This window comes from Stegodyphus dumicola, chromosome 2 (genome assembly GCF_044657685.1).
Source record: "Stegodyphus dumicola isolate Sdum_Otavi_A_Nest chromosome 2, ASM4465768v1".
Lineage (NCBI taxonomy): Eukaryota > Metazoa > Arthropoda > Arachnida > Araneae > Eresidae > Stegodyphus > Stegodyphus dumicola.
The window spans coordinates 142203382-142228274 of record NC_140769.1 but is presented as its reverse complement, the minus strand read 5'-3'; the positions used below and the strand labels follow the sequence as shown (position 1 = coordinate 142228274).

The following is a 24893-nucleotide window of genomic DNA, read 5'->3' as shown; positions in this document are numbered from 1 at the left end:
ATTTGCATAAAGTTGCAATCTGAAGTGCTAGTGCTGAGCAGAAGTTAGATTAAAAAGTAACTTCAGAGTCTCTGACATTTTTGGATAACTCTGAAATTATTTGTGCACTAATGAAGAGCTTAGCAACGCAAGCATGAAATAAAAATGCAAGCATAAAATAAAATTTAATAAAGGTTTAAAAGCTTGAAGGATTTGAAAAGCTTGCAAAGCTGCCGACAAGAGTAACAGAATGGTGACAGACATTTTTCACTTTTTGGTTTCAACGATTTTTAATGCATTATAAAATGTTTTATGAAAGCTTTGAATGCAAAACCGTACAATGTTTCAGGTAAAAGCATTGTAACGTATGTGTCAGCTAACTAGTTATTATGTTTTTGATCTTTTCTACAACTTCTTCCTTCCATATTCCTGACCAGATAATGCAAAGTGGCTTTGACTATATTTAAGTTGAGGTTTTGAATCTTAAAATGGGAAAGCCTCTGGCACTCGCCTCTGCTGTTAAATTTTCGCTAGCTCTTTTAAAGGTGATACTCCGGCTTTGGTATTGTTACGAAATGTCAAGGCGCGACAAGATAGCTTCCCCCGCAAAGCAGTTTTAGGATTGCCATAAAATGGTAAGGCAAAGGCAAAGTTGCCACAATTGGCGAGAAATTGCCCATTTGACGACAAAATTGGCGATATGCCATGGACGGATGGAGAACCTTCTGGAACGAATTCTTACCGGTTTAGCCCAGAATGTTCTCGAACAAAAGCCGAAAGCTATATAAACCCTGCTGGTCCGCAGTCAGTCAGTTAGTACCGAGAGTTTGCTTCATCGAGAGGGCAAGTAAGAGTGCCTCGTCGAGAGGGCGAGTGAGTGTGTCTCGTCTAGAGTGGTAGTGTCTCATCTAGTTAGTCCGTGCGGAGACGATCGAGTTGGCAGCCGGTCAGCGAGTGCCGAGTAGGTCGTAGAGTGCACCGAAGGAGACTCTTAGTACCTCGCGGTTAGTGCATCGTCGAGAGAGCGTGTTGAGCTCCGGGAACGACTGAACCGAAGAGAAGGGAGCCGCGCTCTTTGTGTCGTCGAGTGCATCGCGAGTTGTAGCGTAGAGAGTCTCGAGAGTACGTGGAGTTCCGAGAACGATCAAGCAGAGTCGGGTGCTGTACTCTAGTGCTTTGCCGTGAAGCTGTCTCCACTGTTATTGCCTGACAGTGTGAAGGCTGTGACGCTGATTGTTCCAGCGTGTTTATAGTAGATCTTCGATGACTGTAAAACGTGACTTTGGAGCTGTCCTGATCAGCATTGGCTAAATAAAGTGTGTTTCGATACTTCATCAAGTGTCGTCGTTATTCACTCCAAATCTACGAACCCCGTACGAACGTGAAGGAAGAAAATAACGTAACAACTGGTGTCAGGTAACAGTATTTTCGCTAGCCGATGCTTCAAATTTACGCACCGGTAAAATAACTGAACCATCTCATTTCTTATTCTATTGAAACATGTAGTCTTAAACTACGTTACGGTGTTTGATTTAATTATCTGTATTGCCTAATTTATACTAGGGATTCTTAAACTGTTTTTTCAGTCGCGTCCCCTTTTTATACGTAATTGTCAATTTTTTCACTTGTATTGTAATATACTATTGCAATTTTAGGTCATTAACTTTAATTTCTAATTTTAAGACACAGGACAATGTGAAAATTTTAAATAAGTAACAGACGAAATGACAGTGTCACGCGCAAAGCAAGTAAAATAAACATTTATATTATAAAAAGAATGCGTCGAAACGTTTTTGTTTTTCCTTTGTCTGTCTTGTCTTATCTATTTTCAGATACATTGTATAAAAATATTTAGTAATTGTAAAATTATTATTATAAGTTAAAAAAATATCAGAACTGCTAAAATTTTTGGCGATCCCTGCTGCAGGTCCCGCAACACCATGGGAGTCGCGACCCACAGTTTAAGAAACTTTGATTTAAACAGCTACAAGTGGTGGTTTGTGTGTAGCTAGCACAAGTCGTGCCTTTATTTTGAGTTGGAACTAAAATATAGAAGGCTTTTTTAAATCTTCCTCACTGTTTGTGAGTTGTAAAAACTTAGCGATAACTTGCTATTCGTCTAATAATTTCTGCAGGACTTTACATGAGTTACAGTTATCAACAGCAACCCTACGACATTATTCGAAAATTTTATTAATAGTTGACAGTTAACAATTGAAAGCAGGGTGCGGAAACCAGGCGGCTTTCATGTATTAATGGTTGCTGAAAAGGAAGTAAACAAAAACGATTTTGCCATAAACGTTTTCTGCTGAAAACAAAAATATTAGTTTTCAATAAATTTAAATAGGCTACAGAAAAAGAAAAAATTAAGATTCCAGTGAAAATAGAAAATGGCATGTGTAAAAAACGTATTTGTTTCAGAACAAAGAATGTAGCCCATTGTTTTCTATATTTACGCCAAATTTGCATCGTACTGCTATATTCCCAGAGTATGCTACTTGCTTTTAAAGGCTCCAAGCTAAATAATTAACATTTGCTTGATTTTTTTAAGTTGCTCCACTTAAAATTAAAAGCGCATAGTAGTTAAATAGAAATATCTTTCTTTGGCTCTACTCTTATATACGCACTAAGATCACCAAATATGGCGATATGTGTTCTGCGCTGGTTTTTGGCGCGCTGGTTTTGGGGACGATATTGTTTGTATGGCAACCTTTTTGACGTCGAAAGTTAACATTTTTGATGCAATGGTTTAATTGCTCGTTGGTTCGTGTCGTGCGTGTTTTGATATAGTCTATGTTGCAATGAGAGACGTGGGGGCAAGATTTCAGTCGCTTATTTTAGATTATGTGCAAAGTAAAATCCTAAATCCTACAAGGATTTAAAAAAGAAGGTTTTGAACATTTATTTGTGAGCAACAGTATGAATTTTCTGTATAGCGAGTCTGGCTGTCATAGAAATATCATAGAGAATACGTGGCGGCATGTTAAAGCTACGTTCTGCTGTCCGAAGAAGCATCCATTATGGTAAGTGCATTTTATTTTATTGTTTTTATTTTGTAGAATGTTAAGTTCATTGTTTTTTACTATGAATTTCTGTTGCTATTGTTGTTTCTTGAATTTTTTATAATTTATTTTAGTTTATTTTGTTGATTTGTGCGCAATGCCTAGATTGTGCAATTCGTAGATGTTTTTTTTTAAGCTTAAACAGAATGCTGTGTACATGGTATTCTTTGAAATTTATTGTTGTTATGCTAATTTATTAAAGCGAGGTATGTGTAGTTCGCGGATTCCTTCGCTGTCTAGATTGTGCAATTCGCAGGTTTCTCTTAAAGTTCAAACATATCGCTGTGTACATAGATTCTTGTCAAATGTTTTTGGCTAGAAACTTTACGTTTTTGCTATTTAAATTTTTTGTTTTCGTTTCGGATTTTTAGTTTAAATTGTGTGTTCAAAACGTGGTTTTTGCAAACGCGTTTTTGGATACATTTTAGGCTTAAAGTTCGAAACGTAGACAAAAATTTATATAGTAATATGGCACCGTGGAGTTTCTCGCCAAAAATATTTGGCGAGAAATTTGTCGAGCGAGGGCGTATATAAGAGTAGATCCCTTTCTTTAAATATATGCTTATACTAACTAGTTGGAAAATAGTAGAATATATTTGGGAAATTTAGTGATATTAATGTGTTGTTGCTTGCGTTCGTAATGGAATGAATGTACACAGAACTGATGATAACTTGATAAAAATTTACTTTTGTAAAAAAAAAAAAGCACTTCACAAAAGTAGTGTGGATTTTCGAGATTTTTCAAAAATTATGTTTTATTTTATCTATAAAAACCCTTCCCAGCCATTATTTTCATAACCTTTGGCCGTAGACACCTTTCCAATTACAGAGATGTTTAACAAGACGCAACAAGACGCATTTATGATTTTGTTTTTCTAAAAAAAAAAAAAAAAAAAAAAAAAATTAGTTTTGTATACAATACAAAATCTGAATTTCAACACGATTCCTATACTTACATTTTCAAAAATTTATATTAAATATAAATTTATGTAAGTTTTTATAAAAAGAAAAATATTGCATATGAGAAAGCGAGAAAGAGGAAAAAAAGAAAGAGGCACTTAAAGAAAAGTGTTTTAGGAAACGAATAATAGTATAAATTCTGTACAGAATGCTTTTATAAAAATATTTTTAAAAGACTTAAATTTAATATTTTATAAAAGAATTAAATTCAATACATTTGTAAGATATTCTATAAAAGTATTAAATTTAACATTTTTATAAAATATTTTATAAGATAATTAAATTTAATAGTTTTGTAAAAGAATTAAATTTAAATGTGATTATAAAATTACTTATACATATTTCCATACTCAGGCAAAATTAAGACCGCTTTTTTTAATAAGAGCTCCCTCTTTAGAAAAGAATTAAATTTAACACTTTTTTAAGCTAATTTATTCTAAAAGAATTGCTGAGTGCTTATGGGTTCGTAAGGGATTGAGTGCACACAGAACCGATGATAAATTCATAAAATTTATTTTCACAAAAGAAACACTTTATAGTTCTGGAACGTTTTACAAAAATATTCATACAGCTGTTCTCAGTATCACACAATACAATCAGTAGTTACACTTCAAACTACGAAGAGCGTTAAACACAACGCAATGCAAAGCTTATCTAAAGAGCGAAACTAACTCAGAAGATGTCTCATTACTCAGAATTCATGATGAACTAAACAGTTGAGAACTGATGCTCTCTCTGGTCTAATATAGTTTTTCCCAGACTGCTGAGAAATTTCTAGTACCTTCTACTTCTCGAAATTACTGGTACGGCCGTGTATGGTTACAGTTACATATAGGGATCAATTACAAAACCAATTGCAGTTATACAGCGACCGGACCAAACTGTCGCCAAATGTTCGCCAAGTTTGGCAATTTCTTGCCAAATTTGACAAAAAATGTTTGTTCCCAAAATCATCGCCAGCTTGGCGATATCTGGCCAATTTATGGAGATAGCCATTTACTCAATGTTAAATTCATTTGCCCCTATGTTCTTATTTTTCCGTCAAAGTAGTGTTTCTTTCAAGCATTTAATGTTACATTAAAAGGGGGAAACTAAAAGTTCGCATATAATTTCCCTAAAATTATTTACTGTGTACACGAAATTCGAACAAAATGAATTTAAGTACGTTTTTAGAAATACCAATCCTATACATATTTACCGTAATTACGCGAAAATGAGGTCTTAAAGCGAAATAACATCCTTAGAAAATATGATTTTTTGCAAAATTTTGGTTTAAAAATTTGTACTGTAATTGGATATTTTAAGAAATGCTATTTCAGCATTAGAGGAAGGAGTTTCATTATCATATTGTATAGAATAATTAACATCCACATAGAGTTAAGTGATTTCAGTAAAGACCTGAATCCACTACACTGGTTATAAATATGCCTGAAAACCACAATGTTGTAATTTATCATTAATTCTCCTCATTTTTATTTCCACGTACTAAGTAAAGGAAGTGTTATAATCCCGAAAAGTGTCAGGTATTGTGTTTCAACGAAAATATCCATTTTGACCGTTTTCGAATCCATTTGAACGTTTTTTTCCGCGTGACATCTGTTCGTATGGACAGAATAAAGGACTTTTTTTTTCCAAAACGGTTTATAAAATGGATTTAAAACTCTCTTAACCGGCTCAGTGAGCTCTGTGTTTGCTTATATATTCGTAAATTGTGCATTTTTTCTTTTAAAAGGGAGTGAATTATATTGTTTTTATGTCCCGATTAAAGTTTGTATGCGTTTAGTTAAACTGCATGTAGTAGTTCTAGAATTATGGACAATTCAAAATCTTAAGAAGTGTTAGGCCTAAGTAGGCCACCATTTATTTACATTTGAAACTTAGTAAAACAGTGAATTACGTGAGTTGGTGCACCAACTTCAGTGTTTTTTGCCCCGTGGGTTCATAAGGTAATTTTCAGATTTGTGCACCGAAAACTGTCTTTCTCTCCATTGACTGAATTACTTGTTTTTGCGTAAAAACTTTAATTTTAACTGTAAAAATATTTTTTTAAACTGTATTTGGTGTTTTAGATTTATCTGTATTTTACATCTGTATTTTACAGTTTTTTATGACATCTTGATTTATACATTTTTGCCTTGCCGCGAAGGTCGCAATGTATCTGTAACGAAATGCGAGGAAATAAGTTTAAATGAAGTGCAACAAAATATGTGTATGGTTTAATAAAATGTGTTTAATTCAAGGAAGTCACGTGGTGTCCATATCAGATGTTTTTCTATGCTATAGCGAAGTATCGCATTTAGAGAGGCTTCTTGCCGTTCATTTTAATCAGAAACAAATTAATTTTAATTAGAACTATGCTATCATTAAATAATCATCTACATTTTTATTTTTTTTTTTCAAATTTGTCCTAAACTGAAATAAGGGCTTATATTCGAAGACGTCGAATTTTCGAATAGATATGGTAATGTCTTGTATAAAAGTCAGATGACGTCTTACGTTCAATTTAATTTCTCAGGGATTCATTTTGCCTTTCGATTGTTGACATTTGGATAAACTAATGCTTTTTCTAGATTTTGCTGTAGCATAAAAATTATTCACTAGGTATTACTTAGTCATTTTACTGTGGGTCTAATCATTAAAGATGCATGATTCTTTCGATATTTCTTTAATTTTCCTTTTAATATTTTAAAAAAAAAATTTTATGTCTTTTAGTTTATCGTTTATTTACCCAATTTGAACATTTTGTTTATTTTTCCCTGAAGGAGAAAGACTCATCAAATTATATGCTTTCAAATTCTGCTACATTTCGACGCATGTATACATGCATACATATAGATGATGTATATGTTACTGGAAATGTATGAAATACCGGTATTTTATAGAATACAAGGTGTTTTTAGGAAAAATATGAAATATGAAAATTATCATATACTTTACATAGCATTGTATGAAATACTTAAGTATTCTACAGACTGAAAAATGCTCTTTTAGGCAAAATATGAGAAAAAGGTTTTGATAAGGATATTATTTAATAGACATTCATTCCTCAAAAAATACAAGTGGTATTTAAAAGCGCAATAAAAGACTGCCATTTAAAATGTTTTTATTCAAAATGCGTGGAAAGGAAATAGCGAAAGGATCTTAATATACCATAATAAATTTATAATCTTTATCTGGCTAAGCCTGAAAAATAATAAGATGTTCCTTATAACGGGAATTCAATTGAGAAAAAATTGTAGGTTTCGCAACAACGCCTTTTTTTATAACTTTCTTTTTTCCCTACAGGGTTCAACCAGATTGGATATACAGTTCAATATGATTACGTGTAACGTTTTTATATTTGGTTGAAACTTCTGTCAATATTCTATCACGTCCTCGGTGTCCAGTAGTCAAGTTGCATTCATGAAGTACATGAAATAGTTCAATCCATGACATAATACTGGTTTGGTTTATTTTATTATGGAAAAGCTCCGAGGGTTATCTGCCTAGAAGAAGGATGCCTTTGTGGAGGGCTTTCTAAGAGAACTTGGCTCATATACACCTTACACACGGGGAAAAACATGAAAACACCCATGCAGCCAGCTGGTTCGCGGGATTCGAACCTTGGACCGATGTAGCACTGTTCAGCAATTTTACCACTCGGCCGCTGGTGGGCCTGTATAATACTGGCGCTTTCTTTAACGGGATAAATGAGTTTATTTTTGTTTTCGACAAACATAAAATCACAGAGATGATTATTATTATAATTTACCAATGTCGGGACCTCAGCCGACTTCGGATTAGCCGCTTCTAAGATCAGAAGTGGTGGTCACTTCATTATACAGGCATCTAATACGTGGGCCACTTTTGACACCTATGAAAGGACGGACAGCTGTAACTATGCCTTCTGCAGAATTCGAACCTCGGCCCTTTCGTATTGCAGTCGGCTTCCCTAATCACTATGCCGTCTGCGCGGCTTATAGGGATGATTTCCTTTTGATAAGTAGTTTCGGTTCTTCGAAACGAAAACGGAGATGTATTTTATATACTTCGCCGGTTTGCCATCTGGCATTCTATAGAATGCCTAGGCAATATATGAAATGTTTAATCGTTTCATACACTGGGCCAGCCAATTTTCGGCATTTATAAAATGTCTAGGTATTCTATAGAAAGCCGGATTTCATAGTTCGTCGGTAAAATATGTATGATTATGTGCAACCTTAAAGCGCATGAAAGGCACGTATATAGCTATAGCTAGTATGATGAAATCGTTCTTAGGCTTTCAGTTTCGCTTATTGAAGTTCGACACTTAAGATCAATTAAGTATTTGCCCATATGATCGATATAAATATATTCATTTTAAAGTCCTGGGGCCAGAAGCGGTCGAGCGGTAAACAGGCTGGCGGCATTAAACGTTTTCTTGGTTTTCCCCCATGTGCGACATAAATACGAGCCAGTTCTTTGACAAAAGTTAGGTGACAGTCTCTAGAAAAGCTCAGTTTTTCTGTAAAACCAACTTCAACGTAAAATGAATGTTTACTAATATTAGTCTATAAATTGCTCTGGTTGTATTCTGTTAAAATTAAAAGTTAACTAGTTTTAAGTCGAAGTGAAACTGAAACAAATTCTTTTAAATAACAAATTTGAGATTCTAAAATCTCTGAAAGGCAATTTTTATAGTGAACTATTTAACTACTCTAAAAAGCTTGCGCAAACCCGAGTTAAGTAAAACAAAGGTTTCGGGTTATGCTTGAGTTATTTTCGTTATTTTCTTCAGAAACGCACTCCATTGTTGTCGCAGAAATGCCAATTACAGTTTTTGCGTTTTTAAGGGATAGCCTATGATAAGCATTATGATTAAATTAACTAATAACTTTTTTCTCATACTGTGATTTTTCCTTTTTGTGTTAGGACTGTATAGCAAATACCTGGAGATTTAATGGCTGAAAAATTCACCACAAAGCAAAGCACGAAAATTATTTAATTTTATTCCCAAGATTAGGACTCTACCATTTCGACACAACAAAAAATCACAAGTTCATTAATATTTGAAATGCGCGTAATGCTTTAACTATTTATTGATTGTTTGCAAACTTTCGGCGATAAATATTGGTAATTCTAGAGTGAACTTTTTTTTTTTCAAATAGTTTTGTAATAATTATTCTATTACGAACGCTAAAGTTAAATGACTGTCGCCAGGTTCACTTTCCAGAACTGTATAACTGTAATTGTCCAAGATCAAAATGCATAATATTCGTAAAATTAGTGTATGCACCGTAACATATGTAAATAATGTAATGCAAGTCTCTAATCAAGTAATGTATGTTCCTAATGTATTTATCCAATGTATTGTATGTCTCTAATGTAAACATGAATCCTTTCAGAATTGTATAACTGTAATTATCTAAGTTATTCGTACAATGTACCAAATGTAGATTATGCACCGTAACATATGTAAATAATACAATGCAAGGCTCTAATGAAGTAATGTATGTTCCTAATGTAGTGTATTTATCCAATGTATTGTATGTCTCTAATGTAACCGTGAATCCTTCCAGAATTGTATAACTGTAATTATCCCAGATCGAAATGCATAATATCCGTACAATGCACCAATGTTGTGTATGCAACGAAACATATGTAAATCATGAAACAGACGCCTCTAATGAAAGTATGTACATTATGTATTATGGGTATTGAGCATATTTCCGCATAGCGCTTCTGCTTTACGCACACCTTACTATGTCTCATATGTTTCTTATGTTAAGCTTATATGTGTGTTTTAGTGTTTTAATGCTATCCTTTATATTCTTTTTAAGTTACTTTGTTTTGTAAACAACGTCCTATGTAAAATCAACTTGACATTTAGCCCCTGTATGGCGATGTAAACTCCCGATGCAGCCTCATGGGGGCTCCAGCGAGTTGTTTCTTCGAGATAGTGGAGGACGTGGACTTATGCCTGTTTACCTATGTTATATGCCAGGCGTCCCGTCCTCCGCCACCTGTCACCTGTCGCCTCTAACCTCGCTAAGGAAATTTCCAGGTCGAGGGTTCTGGTTATGGTGCACTTGTCATCTATCGCCAGTTTCAGTGAAATCAGTTCTTTTTTTTTTTTTTTGCTAGACATTATTTTCAAATCTTTATGGATTAATAATCTATTACGAACGTACGTGTCCTTTATTTACTGGCTTTTACATAAACACTTTTTATTTTCCCTATACATGCTAGTTTTAATTTTAACGAATGTAGCACTTGGAAGAAGGGTTATTTGATGATCTGTTCAGTAAATGTAATAAATAACGAGCATTTATCTCGAATGATAAAGCTTTAATGAATTTTAAATTAGCTTCAAAATGTGTGCATTAATAATTAGTGTTTCTAAGTATCACGCATGCAGCAATATATCACTCTGCTGCCTTTTATCCCAGATGAATAGAAGTACGGGAATAAAAGGAAAAGATATAGTGGAACTATCAGAATGATAGAGAACGTAGTAAATATTTATTTATTAGGAGAAAAGAATATCTCTGAAGTAGCCTTTCAGCTCTGAGAAAGGTTAAATTAAATACTGACTAGATATAGATTCACTCAGTAAAAACGAAGATACTCTATATACCTGAATTAACAATGAAATTCATCCGGTAAATATTTTGGCATTATAATAAAAAATAAGGAATTAGAAAATTCTCATTCTGTTCATTCGTTTTAATCGATCGTCGTTAAAGATTAACTTTACGACGCTTATGTATTGCTAAAAGATGAAAATTTAGATATACACACAATGAGGATACATAATATCGTCTAGTAGAAAAATATTTTCAAGTGGCTGACTGTATATAAGAGAAGAAAGCTAATAGATACTTATATTCCGTAGCCTGAGAGTCATAAATTCAAATTGCATGTATCGATACCGTTTATCTCCACTTAACGCTAACGGGCCAAGTGGAAAACAACTGAGTGAGAAACGGGAAAAAACAATCGTGTTCCTTAGACATTCGAACCACGAATCAGACTTAATTCTTTTTTCAATATTCTGCTCTGTTCTTTTCTTTCAGATTATTTCTTTTATAATCAAAGCTCATACATTTAACGCGTATTATAAATTTTAATAAATAAATATTATGAATATTTTATTTATTAAAATTTATTTTATGAGCATAAAGATAAGAATTTATACATTTTATTGTAAACAATGTTTAAACAAATGATATAATTTTGTATTCGTATTTTCAGTTAGCTATAGTTAACCAGAATTATCTAATCCCTAAGAACAATCGTGAGCTAAATTGCAACCAGGATTTCTGAAGGTTACGTAAACAAATACGAAGCAGAATAAGATGCGAACCATTTATGACGTACAATCTAAAACTAGGAAAAAAAGACGTACAAGAGGAGGGTAATTTACAGTTTTGCTTTATATTATGGGTTTATACTGGGGATATTCTTTTCTTAATCTCTTTTAGAATTTCTTCTTGGTCATGGATTTCAAAATCTTACCATAACTCTTCCGTTTTTCAAAGCGATCCTTACTTTTCTCATTTATACTCTCTATTAAAATTAACGATAATTTATGTAAGTTTTTAACTCGCATGTCTAAGAGATGTTTTTTCTCTGAAATAAATCTATCTTTCCTAAATGGATGTTTATTATACTGCTTTTCATGATTTAAAACATGCTATTTCAGCTACATTTTAGAGTTTTAACTTACACCAATTCACGAACATTTTAGAGTTACATCAAACTGCCTTCCAGTAGGACTGGCGTCAAACTCTGACAGAATATTAGGCATTCGAGATCTCCGGTAAGATAAGCTGCCATTTCCATTAGATACTTCTCAGTTGCGATAGAGATTTCCATATTGCAGGTGAAGGGAATTCCACGAAGCCGAATATCTTTTTGACGTCGGACTAATGGCTGCCATTTTTTGCCATCTGGGTTTCTGGATTTACCATTCGTTGATTTCATTAATTACACTAATGGACTGAATTCAGAGTCTTCCATTTGGGCCTTCTCAGATCTTAGCTGCTCTAAGGATCGGACGCTGATGTTAAGGAATCTGTGTTATTTTGTCTGACAACTGGAACTTCAAAGTCATATTTTAATTAAGTTTTCGAAGAGCGTTTGCGCTTTTGTGAATAGAGTTTGGCAAGTGCATCTGCATCCCCATGCGAAGTTCTCTGTGATATCGAATTTCTGTGTCATATTCCTGTAGTCGCTGTATCGAGCTAGCCTCTTGACCTTCCGGATTTCTGAAACTAAGCAGTCAACTTAATGACTCACGGTAAGTGCACCACAGGAATTTTCGCCCGTAAAACTAGTGGTGGAAATGTTCTACTGCCTTTACGATGGCTAGCACCTCTTTTCTGGTGACACAGTAATTCTTTTTGTTTTGGAAGACTTTTGCTAAAATAGAAAGTAACGTACTTCTGGCCGTCAGCTTATGAAAGAACAGCTCCAATCACTCTCTTCCTGTCATCTGTTTCTAGAATAAAGTCGTACTCCATTTGGAAAAAGCCAGCATAGGAGAATAAGTCAAAACATCCTTCAGGGATTTTAATGTTCCTTCACATTCATAAATAAATGAAAACCTTTGGTTTGCTATTGTAAGTCGATGCATCGGACTTTAAATTTGAAAAATCTTCTATAGTAAGTGCAAAGGCCGAGAAAAACATCTTTACTGATGAATGATGAATGAATCTTTACTGATGAATGATGAATGAATCTTTACTGATGAATGATGAATGAATCTTTACTGATGAATGATGAAGAAAAATGTCTTCAGGACGACACCAGACACGAACAGATTTGGTCATCTCAGGATCTGTGCGTACATCTTTAGGAGAGATTATATGATAAAAGTGGTTAACTTATTGACGAAATAGTTTATATTTCGAAGGACGGAACTTTGTGTTAGCTTCGCTGAACTTCTGTAGCACTTTTCTAATATTTTCCAGATGTTTCTCAAAACGGCGTCTGGCTGTAGCAATGTCTTCGAGACTTACAAGACAGGCTTCATTTGACAGTCCTTTCAAAACTGTCATCATCAGAGATTCAAAAGTCGCTGGAGCACTATACATTCCAAAATGCATTACTTTGAACTGCAGGAGTCCTTAAAAAACAGGGATCCACCAATTTATGTTGACTGTCTGAGACTTATAACAAATGCAGTCTTCTTCTTATAGTTGACAATAACCATCCTTCAAATTCGACATGGAAAACCGGTCGATTTGAGGCACTTTCTTTGTAGTGCAATTTAGACGTCTGCAGTCGATGCAAAATCGGTTGGACCAGTCTTTATTCCGAACAAGGATGACAGGCGACGCTCAAGAACTAAACAATTACTCGATAATGTCATTTCTCAGGCTTTTCCTACAGACGTTTCTAAACTTCCTCTTGTTTTGCCATCACAAAATGAATTAGGCGTAGCTGCACTTAAACAACTTTCAAATTGTTGATAATTCTATGAATATTTCCTGCAGATTTACTAAAGGCATAAAAACGTTAACCGGAAGATAAGAACAACGTAATTCAATCATTTTTAAAGCAAAAAATTAACAATTTACAAACATATAAGAATAAAGAAACTGAGATCAGTGAGCCGAGTAACAACGGTATAAAGTGGATTGCGGATTCTGAAGGTCTAATGTGTAAATGTACAAATAATTCCTGTCACAACGTCTATTTTCCCTCTTAAAATTTGGCACAATACTTTTAATTCTATTTTTAAATAGATTTTAAACATGTGCTGGCCAACTCTATTCTGTTATTAACTTATGGGCTATTTCGTTTCTGGCAGCTTGAACACCCTCTAGCTTGAAGAATTACGACTTTAATTAACAAATTACTATTTTTCATCATTTCTGCTGACTTTAGTGGCCATTTTAGGTAATATTTTGTTGAATTAGCCATTTTCTCTTTCACCCAGTCCAATTTTCTTCAAGACGCCGTTTTGAACCTTTTCCGCTTTTTTTAACACATTTTACCCCCCTTTGCAATGAGTCAGGTTTTTTGCCAACTGTCAGTTACTTTACATTGGCTATTTCCCAGTGACGTTATTTCCCCCCCTTTCTATGTCATCCAGCGAGTTGGAAAGCAATAAGCACGCTCGGGGTTTGCCCACCCTTTTCGAATTTCCTCGTTGACCAAAGAAGACGGCAATGATACAGGTCTGTTTTTAATAATATTTTTTCCCTAAAAATTTTTTTCTAGGTCTTGGCAAGACCCTTGCTTCAATTCGTCTATTATATTATCTTTTCCGTTTTAATTAAATATAATTTTCGGTACTTTTACAAAGTAGTAACTCTTTAAGCTTGCAGGTCCACCCATAAGTTCTTGTATATTTTGACTAATAGCATATCGCTATTTATTTTTTTGTGCACATCGGCATTTCCTTTCCATTACTTATTTATTATCTTTTTTACACCTTAAAGTGTTAATTTAAGTGGACGTGTTGGAAATTGGAGGAGAGAATTGAGACTAAAGTTTTTGACATAGTTTATTTAATTCATTGAAAAATATGTCGCGTACAGTTGCAATTATCTGTTTCGGCGAAACGCGTGATGGAGTTAGCTCAGTCCGAAATTCATTAAAAAAATATTTCCTCTGACGTGCCATAATGAACTTCGAATTGGGCTAATCAACCATTTACCCCTTCTTAATTTTATTTTTAACTCGATTAATTAGTTAGTACTTTTACTATGTTTTAAATATACTTAATTAGTTTAGCATATAGCTTACTATTATTGTTGATTTTTACTTGTAAATAATCAAATATTGTATTTTTCTCTTTTAACACAATTTATTGCAACTAAATTTGCTTATGTTAAAGTTTTCACGGAACCACAATATTTTAGCAACTTTTTAGAGTGCGTACTAAAATTTATCTTCTAATTTCCTTAATTTTGCAGCACAATGCGCAAAATTTTTTGCAAACGATAAGACACGTAGGTCTTTTATCGTTTGTTCTTTCTACTTTACTTTAAATTATATACGTATATTTATATACTTTTGGTGCAGCCGATTGCAACCAAAATACGAGGTCACATCTACATGTTATAGCAGTCCTATATACAAATTTTCAAGGTACTGAGGCTACACGTTTTTGACTTATGCGAGATACATACGTACGCACTCACAAACGCCACGAAAAATTCTTTTCAGAATTCATTTAAAATCAGTTTTATAATTTTTTTGGGGGGAAACTTTTATTCTGCCCTTACATACAGATGTCAAGCAAAACATCGTTAAACGGTCAGAATGGATATTTTCGTTGAAATATGATGCCTGAAACTTTTCGCGATTACAATACTTCCTTTTTACTTCGTAAAAGAAAGTAAAAAATAGCAAAACGATAGAGCGTTGCATTTGTATTATTAGCACTTTTCATAGAAAGACAGTATAGAGCTATGTTAATGGTGCCAACAAATGAAGATTTATTTTTTGTACATATTTCTTTAACAACTGCAGTAGTTTTTATTCTTACACATGAATATTTCTTAGCTCTTTCACACGTTTTTCTAAATGAAACTGCAGCGTGATTGCTCTGGACTGAAGGCTCTGAGCCGCAGAATGCCTTTAACCACGCTGCAGTTTTATTTAGAAAAGTAGTGTACTGAAGTAAAAAGATAGATATTAGGCATTGTGTATAAGTATTTTTTTATACTTTTTTTCCCACGCACAAAAATATAATCTCTTTTCTTCGATTTGTGTTTCTTTATAGTTTTCGTACACATATGTACATTCGTACATCGTACACATATGTATGTCGGTCCTTCCACCATGAGAAATCGAAACTTCATAATGTCAAACGGGAATACTGCAAATGTATTAAATTTTCTTGATGAAATAATAGAAGACGTTTATCTGAGTGTATTTTTTAAACGCCGTAGGGGTATTTACTTTGCTAGAGAGAGTGAGACAAAAGATCCAAAAATAATGTCAACAGACTTTAATACTCACACCGTTTTGGGACGTTAGAAATGTAACGGACTTCGTTGATCTTGCTTTTTGTTTATTGGTGATTCGTGAACCATTGCACTTAATTTACCAACGTAAGTTAAATGTCACATACAAAGTAGACGCTTGTCTGATGAAAAAATAATCTAGAAATAAAGGAAAAACCTATGAATGAAAATAATAATTAGTCGATCTCTAACTAAAACATGTAATATTCTTAATATTGACCTATAAATAAAAACAAAAATGAATTATCCCATTATTTAACTAAAATTTCTGTGCTGCTGTAATTGTATCGCACTTTCGGCTTTTCTGAATTTAAGGTAAAGGATATGCAGAATTAGAATAAATATTAGTGCACTTCTGAATAGTAGAAAAAGTACAGAAATTAATTTTTATTCATATCAGAACTATCATTTATAACAAAATATCGTGGGTACATTAGCGTACTTTGAACTCTTTATCAAGTGTCAGAGAATATTGTTACAGAAGGGAAAATTACTCTATCTTAAATTTCGAAAATTAAACAAGAACATTTTGATTAAGTCTTATGACAATAAGCTTACTTTCTTGACAGTTTTTTAGTGATTTTAATTCTCATGGTTAAGCAAAGAAGAACTAATAAACGAGTTTTCTTTTTTAATCCTGAAAGACAGCAAATTTAGCCCCTTTAATTAATTTTAGCTGCAAGTAAGTGTTTGTTGATGTACCAAGTTACAACATACTTCTCAACATTCGATGGCATATGCCTTAGATTAATAATTGTTTAATATTTTAATTTAAATGCTGAGAGTGAAGGAATGTCTTTTAAAATAATATAATCTTGTTAAATAGTAATAGAATCTATCTCAAAAGTGTAATTATAATACTATAAATTTTGTCTTCAAAGCATTCAAAAGGCTACTTTTTTAAGTTGGCTAAGATAAGAAGATTCTTAACGTATGCGTGACTATCAGACAAGAAACAATTTTGTGAACAGAAAGTTTAAAATTGACTCAGTGGAGGGTTAATTTAAATTTACAGTCATTTGAACAATGTAAGGTTATTTTAAATAAACAATAATTTTATTTTAATACTTTTCTGCTCTTTCCAGTCCTTCGTAGATTTTTGTCAGAATGTAAATTAGGTTGGGAGAAATTAGGTTAGGTAAATTAGGTTAGGAAGAGGTTTAATTAAGTTAAGAAGAGGAGGAAAAGGTATATGTCTGGGGAACGAGCACATAGTGCATACAAAATTAATAATAGTAGTAGAGATAGAAACAATATTAATAACAGTAGTAAAAATTATGAATATCACAGTGGCAAATAAAACTAAAATAAGTAACGCACAAATCACATCAATGGGATCTTTGACATTAAACCCATACCTCAGAGTTACTATGCATGCTTTGTTTGTCTTGTAGCAATGCCCTTAACAACCTGGCATCACGACTGAATAGAAGGAATGTCGAATATTTTTGACATCCAAAAAATATCTTTCATCGATTTGGATTTCTTAAAATGAAACTCATTTTTGAACAGAAGAAATAAACCTAATGGTTTTTACGTTGGCCAACATGGGCCAGAACATTACATTAGTTGGGCCTGAAATAAAATCTGGTGGACGATATCTAATCATCATTTCGATTTGGTAGACTGCGTCTCCTGCTTCTTTTCAGTCGCTTTTTTATAGGGAAGAATGTGAGGAAAAATCGCATCCCTCGAATATGTTCTCGATATTTATCACGTTGTGCTGGCAGTTGGAAGATTCATAGTTCAAACCCTGGATCCAATACAGTTACATTTTCATGTTCCCTGCATCAGAAAAGTTTCGATACTTCGCCAGAAAACCTTTGTGCTTTACCACAATCCATTCCAATCCTCCCCATGAATAGCAGGCGAATATATTCAGAAACGCTTACGTAAAGTTCCGAAAAGAAAGTCCAGGCAGTTGCGTTACGAGGAATAATTATGCAAAAGATATGTAGAATACTGATAACTCTTTCAGAAACAAATACCACACTAAAAGTCTACTTGAAGCAGTTTTCTCATTAAAATGGTATTCATTATTCATTTACTAACTCACAAAGCGGATTTTCTCCTTACAAATTTCCATTTCACAGTATCTGCATTGCGAAGGCATAAAGGCTTCATATTGTAACTTCTCTGAACATTTCGCTGCATATTTTTGAAAGTATATGCTTTAAATTTTAAAATTATGATTGTACAAGTCTTAAGCTCGCATTTAAAAGTATATTTGATTTACTTATGCCAAACAGTGCTCAGGTTTCGAGAAAATTATTCATTTCAAAGCTAATTCCTTTTTCCATTATTACTTGCTCCTGGCTTTAACAAGAAGAATAAATATCCTTTGCAGGAAAATTATTTTACTTTTATTGTTGTTGTGAACAATCTCGCGTGTCTGATATCACAGCAAGCCCACGAAATTCATTGTGGCAAGGAGACAAAAGCTTTGGACACCATACAGGTGACAGCACGACTTTGTTCAGTTCTTCCCCGAGTACTGAACGAGAGCATCTGGGGGGGGGGAAGGAACGGGTTCAAGGGTCTCTTACTCCTCTTCCCATATCACCAATCTATCTAGAGGGCTTTCTCCTCGCCGCATATTTAGAGTGCCCTCATGCCGCACAGACACTACTCATTTACAAACATCAATTTCTTTTATGAGATTCGAACCCGTACCGAAGGGCCCGGGTTAGTCAGCGTCGCTAACGACTATCCCAGTCGGGCAGCGCTAAATCTTTTTCTCTTCATTACCTTCTCCTGTCTAGCAAAATAAAAATCCCTTTGCATGATCATAAAATGAGAATATAAAATTCAATTTAGATGAATATATTTTAATGAGCCCTTATTACAAAGCTGACAATAGAAAACCCAAAAGTTGAGCTTAACCATTCTAAGGACTGCTAAAATGAAAGATGTTGTTGTTGTTGTCTTGTCTATATTACATGGAACAATGGTTGCCAGATTCTACTCCGAAGAGAGGTTGGAATTCTATTTTCCACCCCCAATTTTATGGAAGAGCACCCCGGGGGAAATCCGGAGGTTTCCCACCCCTCTTCACTCCCACCAATCCGCACGAGAGGACTTTCGGCTCGGCGTATATTTAGAGTGTCGCCATGTCCCACCGAAACTATATATTTACAAATATCCATGTCTTCTCCGGGATTCGAACTCAGGCCATTCGATACCGTAGTAGCCTCCCCTAACCACTATATCATCTGGGCGACAAAATCAAAGATAAAAAGTTAAAATTAATTAGCGATTGAGCATTTTTTTAAAACATTGAATTATCCTATTTGTTATACATAAACGTCGATTTTTATTACAAAAAAGATTTACCCCAAAAGCAGCACCATAGTTGATTAATTGCTTGATTAATTACGGCCATAAAAAAAGAAGGCAAATTTATAGCAAAGCAAAAAAAAGTCTAACGGAGGGAAGTTTCATGGAGGGCTTTCTCTGCAAAACTGTTTACTACGCTTGAGAAACAACATCAACACAGTAGCTCTCTCAGCCACTAAAACCATAAACTGCCCAACTAAGTAGTTTCCCATGGCTTCAGGCATCTGACCATTGGTGGGTATGAAAGACGCCTATTATGATGTTTGCAAAATGTAAATTTATCTTTATTCTGGAAACTAGCAGGTAGAAGACGTTTGGATATTTCATTCCGTTAAACGAAAATTAACAACTGGCTATTAATCCTGAGTAACAAAAAATAAAGCAAATTATTCCTGAAAAATTTAATCTTTAAAAGCAAAATATGCAAAATTAGTGGAATTTATTTTTACAGAAACAGCCGTAAATGAGAAAAAACTTCGAACTATTGGGTTGAATTAAGAAATAATATTCATAATTTCGAATCTGTGATGCGTTTTACTTTAAAAAATGTTTGAGGAAAGGTCTCCATGCAATGTTTTTCTTAAGCTTCTGGTTTTGTAAACCGTTATCTGCCAAAGCGAGAAAACTAATAACGGTGCATCGTAGGACAGAATACACGCAGCAGTAATAAATGCAATTTCACATCAGCAAAGAAAGTAATAAGGCAAGATATTAAAGAAACAAAGCGTGAGAAATTGTTAAGCTACAAATTTTGGAGCAAAACTGCTTCGAAAATTCGTTGTTACTACGTTTATGAAAATGCTGTAAAAAACGAAGTACAAATAACGCACTATTTTATTTCACTCATCATTTAATATACGCAAGGTTACCGATATTATTACAAACTTAATTAAATATTACATTTACCAGGAGATTTTTGAGTTAAAATCGTACTTTACTAAATGTGTTTGATATATGGTGGAAGAAAATCTTCCGCTTTTTAAATCGGTATGTTTCTGAAAATTTCCGTTTTTACATTTGTTAGCCACAGACGTACTGGTCTTCTTCATGTTCATTATTCAGATGTTTATAATTTAGTAATAAGTATTTTAATAATAAGATCTGAAAGCCTTTTTGAGACATTCTCAAGCTGATAAAAAACAATACACGTAATTTTTCCTTTTGTAAAATCTTAAAGCTTTGATATAACTGATTATCAATATTTAAAAAAGTTTTCTAATAATGTTTTTAAGAAATGTCTGTGTTTTTTTAAATTGGCATAACTCTTTAGAACGATTAAAATACAATATTAGGAAAAAAATAAGTAAATTATATAAAAATGTTGATAAAATGAGGATCGTTATATGAAATCTTAAGACACCATTTTAGATAAAATATCTTAATTCTGAGATTTATTTATTTTTATAGTTTCTATTCAAATGCATTTAAAAGTCGTTCGTTAAATATAACATAAAAATGTAAAGCCTAAAAAACCAGTGTATAGTATATTATAGACAGAATTTTCTTCACGAAAATAAAATAAATCTAAGGAAGGAATGCTTAATTATGTTATATACTTCTATAAATAAAGTGTACTCATATTTAAGATAAAACATTATAGGCTCAGGAAATAGCAAGTGAAAGCTACATGAAGAAATGGTTTAATGCTTAAAGATAACTAAATAGTTGAAAATGATAACACTTCCTTATAAAACTTCAACTTGCATAAGACAAAGGAGCTTACCTGGAAACGATGCAATTTACCTCATCATCAAGAAGTTACATCACAGCGAGTTGGAGAACGAGATCTTTCACGATGTTTGGCTCGTTTTACATTTATTGTAGAGGATATCGCGAGCAGCATTCGCTTGACTACTTGCGCGCCACTCTCTTACATTTCTTCACGTTACCATGGCAATATCGTTTCCTGACACCCCGTTTCACTCTTCACATTTCTAAGAGACTCAGTTTCTTTTATTACATTAGCTGCCAACAATATGCAAAGTTCTGCAGTTACGAAAACGACAAAAAGTAATTTAAAAGAAACTCTAGAAATATAATTGACTGTGAATCTACTTGATTTCGAGAGGAAATTATTTTACTTGGTATTTCAAATAAGAATTCAACTGAGTGTTATTCTTGGAGCTTTTCTAGTCTAGACTTTGTTATTATTAAACTGAATTTCATTGTTGACTGCTACATTTAATTATGGAAAGTGAAAATCCAGAGAAAATGATTTGAGAAAAAATCGAATTGATCAATTCAGAAGGTTCAGTTTATTTTTTAACATAAACTAAGTTGCATTAAATTGATAAATTTGAATTTAACTCTTAAATCTGACCGGTTCTTACATTTTGGTTTCACTGTTTTGTACCAATGAGGAATATCCTCTTTTACTGATAAAACAAAACTTTAATATGGAGTGTGAACATATTCTAGTTTTACTGAATAGATGACTGCCGCTCAGGATTTGTGTAAGTCATGATCTTAGAGGTTTTGTAAATCATAAGTACACTGATGAACAAAATTAAGAGACGGAAAACATTTTCCCCCCTTTATCCTAAAATACCACACAAAGCCTTTGGCTGCAATATAATGCCATTGTGGCATTGGTGTTGCTGGCTGATTTTACGTATTACTGTGGGCGTCGCTTCGCCAGCAGGAGGTCTAAAAGTCCACATCAAGCTGCTCAGCTCATTCCACTTTGCAACAGAGGTGAGGCAGAGATCCTAAAGCTTATATGCGACTTTTCCGGGGTGCTGCTGGCTCTGAGTTCACTTTTATGGACGAAAATGCAACATCACATAGCGTCCACCTGGTTGATGTTTATCTGGAAAGCGAGGATATTCACGGGATGGTTTGGCCAGACAAATCTTCTGACCTTAATTCTATTAACCATTCTTGGAATGCTATTGTGAGAGCTATTGCAATACAGCAACCCCCACCCAGAACCATTCAAAATTAAAAACTATTCTGTTGAAGGACTGGGTGTGACTTCCACAGGCACTCCTGAACTCTGTTGTTAACAGCATGGCTACTCATTGTGCACGCTGTCTGTCTGTCAGACGCAACCACACACCATGCTAGCCAAATTTTCACTGGCCCCTTTGACTTTCAGGTTTGAACCACACTGGATTCTTGGCCATAACTCATGCTAATGAATGACATTTTCATTGTTGTTTTGTACACTTTATTTACAATACCTTTACTTCCTTATAGGAAGTAAAGTAATTTTTGTACGAAGTAAAGGAAATATTGGAATCTCAAAAAATTACGGGTATCATATTTCAACGAAAATATCCATTTTGACCGCTATCGAATGCAATTTAACGATATTTTTGAGTGAGATCTGCACATAAGGAGAGAAGGAATGTCTCGTTTTCCCCAAACGATTATCAAATTGATTTAAAATTGATTCAGAAGAGATTTTTATTATCTTTCTTGAATAATTAGCATTTTTCTCTGTTATTTTGCATGAAATGAGTACACATCATCGCTTAGACGAAGGTATGAGATGGAGAATCGTGGGTAGGCTTAAGGTAGGGCAATACCAAGCTTACGTTGCACCAAGCGTCATCTCGAATTTGTGGAAACGGATTAAAAAAAGCGAGACAGTGTTCAGAAGTCCAGGAGAAGGTCGCCCAAGAGCCAAACGACCAATGATTACCGGTATTAGACATTTTCAGCCAACGCCAAGGATGCCTATAATCACACAACTGTCTCATTACCTCGCTACTGTCACAGGAACATCGGTTTCAAGGAAGAAAATTGCAGAAGTCTTCATGTGACCAGGATGGTATGCCAGAAAGCCCACTATTTGCACCCCACTCACTCTCTCACAAAAGAGAGCATTTACAATGGTGCATGCAACACAATCAGTGGATTCAGCTTTAATGGGCTAATGTTCTTTTCACAGATGAGGACAGATTCAGTCTACAGCCTGATTCTCGGCGATTATTGATATGGAGGGAACCTGAGACTTAATACCGTTCCAACAACATCATGGAAAGGTACCAACATGGTTGTGGAGGAGTGATGGTCCGGACGGAAATCAGGTAAGATATCCGCACATCTATTATCCATACTACGCATGGAATCACACTGGTTCCGTGAATGCCCAGAGGTGAGGCGGAGATCCTAAAGCCTATATGCGACTTTTCCGGGGTGCTGCTGGCTCTGAGTTCACTTTTATGGACGAAAATGCAACATCACATAGCGTCCACCTGGTTGATGTTTATCTGGAAAGCGAGGATATTCACGGAATGGTTTGGCCAGACAAATCTTCTGACCTTAATTCTATTAACCATTCTTGGGATGCTATTGGGAGAGCTATTGCAATACAGCAACCCCCACCCAGAACCATTCAAAATTAAAAACTATTCTGTTGAAGGACTGGGTGTGACTTCCACAGGCACTCCTGAACTCTGTTGTTAACAGCATGGCTACTCATTATGCATGCTGTCTGTCTGTTAGACGAAACCACACACCACGCTAGCCACATTTTCACTGGCCCCTTTGAGCTTCAGGTTTGAACCACACTGGACTCTTGGCCATAACTCATGCTAATGAATGACATTTCCATTGTTGTTTTGTACACTTTATTTACTTTACTTCCTTATAGGAAGTAAAGTAATTTTTATACGAAGTAAAAGAAGTATTGGAATCACAAAAAATTGCGGGTATCATACTTCAATGAAAATATCCATTTTGACCGCTATCGAATGCAATTTAACGATGTTTTTGCGTGAGATCTGCACATAAGGAGAGAAGAAATCTTAACCAGAAGATAAGAAGAATGTCTTTCTTATCTTCCGGTTAAGATTTTTATGCCTTCAGTTAATCTGCGTGCAATAGTTGTATAATTATCAATAATTTAAAAGTTGTTTAAGCGCGGCTAAGCTTTATTTTTTTTTACATTAGCAGCCATATTTGTTTACATTTAAAACTTAGCAGACTAGTGAATTAAGTCAATAGTTTTCTATAATTTCAAATTTTTAATGCAGATTTTTGAGGTTTTATGTAATTTTGCTTTGCCGCGAAGTGAGAACTGAATTAATGAGAAATCTATCTCTAATGAAATTCGAGGAAACAAGTTTAAATGAAATGTAGCAAAAAATTGCGTAGATTTTAATATTCCGTTCAAAGAAGTCATGTGGTGTCCGCATCAGATTTTTACTTTTATAATTCATATTTTTGAATTCATTGATAAATTTTTGCCGAAAAAATAAGAAGGAAATATAAACATTCCGAAGTAGAAATATCATGCTAGGTTTAGTAGTTAATACAGTTTTAAGCTTATATAATTAACTAATAAAAGTCATAAATTAATTAATATATTTTATAAAGTTTTATTGATAATTTTTCATGAAAAATATAGTTAAGAAAAATTAGAAAAGGAAGATGAACAGCTGTATGCTGTTACCTCTAATAAAAGTCTTTAATTAATTATCAAATTGTCAAATTCTATTGAATGATGTAAGTAGCATTAGTTTTCCACTCATTTTCAGTTTTTGAATGCTTAATTAACTTCTTAATGTTTCGTCAAAAATTTATTAGTTAATGCAAAATATAAAAGTAAAAATATTCCTCATTTTTTCTTGGGCTCACAAATCATTACAGAAATATACAATTGCAA

General features: G+C 33.9%; 1 protein-coding gene across 1 annotated transcript in view; it reads right to left on the bottom strand.

Moving 5' to 3' along the window:
* The window catches only part of LOC118189327 (uncharacterized), a 99161-nt gene extending 78032 nt beyond the window's left edge, over positions 1-21129 (bottom strand). The window contains exon 1 of the mRNA XM_085811152.1: positions 21003-21129. The gene's annotated coding sequence lies outside the window, so the exon portion shown is untranslated. The remainder of the gene's footprint in view (positions 1-21002) is intronic.
* Between the last annotated feature and the right edge of the window lie 3764 nt (positions 21130-24893).